The sequence below is a fragment of the Mesoplodon mirus genome (genome assembly GCF_964341445.2).
Source record: "Mesoplodon mirus genome assembly, chromosome: 17".
NCBI lineage: Eukaryota > Metazoa > Chordata > Mammalia > Artiodactyla > Ziphiidae > Mesoplodon > Mesoplodon mirus.
The window spans coordinates 8,040,117-8,042,451 of NC_138993.1; positions in this window are offsets into that span (position 1 = coordinate 8,040,117).

The following is a 2,335-nucleotide window of genomic DNA, read 5'->3' on the forward strand; positions in this document are numbered from 1 at the left end:
TTTAATCCTGGCTGTACAACTTACTATGTGATGCTGAAAAAGTTAATTAACCTCTCTACACTTCAGTGTTCTCTTTTGTAAAATGGATATGATAATAGTTCCTACCTTTTAGGGTTGCTGTGAGGAATAAATGAATTAAATGATATAATGAATCAAAATACCCAGCATAGTATATGAAAATCTACATTAAAGCTATGTCTTGTGTTTAAACATTATTCATGCCATTTTGCTCCTACTCTTCCTAATTCTGATAAATTTCCCTAGTCAAACAAAACAGTATTGATAGAACCACATATCTAACTTATAATCCTTGTGCGCTATTTGTAAATAGCTCTTATAATTAAAAAAATTTTAGACAGAGATAAAGGATATAGGACATTCTAAAATTTACAAACAAAGGGGATTTAGTAAAGTTGCCAACAAGAAATCCTGAAAAAAAAAAAAAGAGCATGAGCTATCCTCAGCAAGATTTAGCTTGGGCTGCTAGTTCTAACAAAGGTACAAATTATCTGCTTATAAAGCTGCATGCATCTTTGGTATAGCAGAGGTGTACTGGGCATGATTTGACATTGTTTTTCCAAGGACCCAAAGGATTAGTTAAAAATTTAATTTTCTTTACTCATTAGGCAGTAGAACTGTTAAAACTCTCTGAAAACATAACATAATAAAACACATACTCAGAGTTTTGGGGCACTTTGTAAAGCATATATCCAAAGTTTCAACTTCCAACTGGGAGGAATATGAGACGGAACGTGGGAACTTTTCACCTAGCCAGGGATTTGCCATCGTTGTAGATTCCTATTGCTGCTGTAACAAATTACCACAACTGAGTGGCTTAACATGACATCAATTTATTATCTTATAGTTCTGGAGGTCAAATCCCTGAAACGGATCTCACCAGGGCTGCTTTCCTTCCGGAGCTTCTAGGGGAGAATCCACTTCCTTCCCTTTAAGCAAGGGATCTGTTTCCCTCCAGCTCCTGGAGGCCACCTGCATTCCTTGGCCCCTGGCTCTTTCTTCCATCTTCAAAGACGGCAGAATATCATCATCTTTAAACCTTTCTCAACCTCTGACCCTCCCACCTCCCTCTTATCAGAACCCTTGTGATTACACTGGACTAACCTGAATAACCCAGGATAATCTCCCCATCTCAAAATCTTTAACTTCATCACATCTGCACACCTTTTGCCGTGGAAGGTAACATAGTCACAGGTTCTGAGGATTAGGATGTGGACGTTTCTGGAGCCCACTGTTCTGCCCACCATACATCCGAGGCTCTGCTGTACCTGGCTGGAAGTACCATTTACCTGGGTGTGCGTCTGTTAAGTGCTCCTTTGGGCTGCCTGTATGATTACCCTAGATGTGGGACAAGTGCTGTCCCTGCGACATCAACTCCACACACATTTTGTACAACTTGAATGCAGCTGACATTGTCCTAAAAGTCTGCTTTTAGTTTGCAGCTGCACACATTTCTCCGTCATCACACAGAACATTTGGAACCCACAGACCAGAGGCCCCCTGACATTTCTGTAACAGTTCATCAACACGTCTGTTTACATGATCATCACCTCTTGGTGTTCCCACACTTTATCGTGGAAGATGGATGCCCTGGGAAGAGGATGGAGGCTAAAAAAAGAAAGCCATGACCAAGCAGTTCACCCCAAACATTTTCCCACATGCTTTGGAAATTCAAAATCAAAGTTTAAAATGTTTCTAGTGAGGAAAGGGAAGGTTTCTCTTCTCCTCAAATTAATTTTTTTTTGTTTTATCTCGTGCTCTGCATTACTCGACTGCAGAATCAAAGCACGCCTTCCTCTATTTAGTTAACAGGTTCATTTTTCATGCTTCTTCAATTTAGAGCTTTAAGTCCTCAACTCTCAAGGATCATTAGGATTTCCTGAGCGGCTCTGAAAAAGTGCAGATGCTCAGGCTCCATCCCTGGAGACTCTAAAGACAATAGGTGTGGCATGGGGGATTCTCTGTAGCACAGCAAGGACTGAACTCTAGAACTACATTAAGTCCCTTTGGTACTTTTCCTCACATGACTTGGATGGTAGGTGGGGGTACTTGATGTCCACTCCTGGGAAGTTGGGCCCATGGCCTGACATTATGTGGCATGTCCAATTTGTTATAAGGACATTTGTCAAACTTAAATGTAAGAACATCTTTCTCCTCCTCTTCTGGAGTAGCTTCCAATTATGCTAGGAATAGCTAATTTTGCTCCTAAGTTTATAACTTAGGAAATACTTTACTTTTTGTTTTATAAATAAGAAACATCTTGTATTTTTTTCTGATTAAAAGTCATATATTCATTATTAAAAATTCACAGAATGCA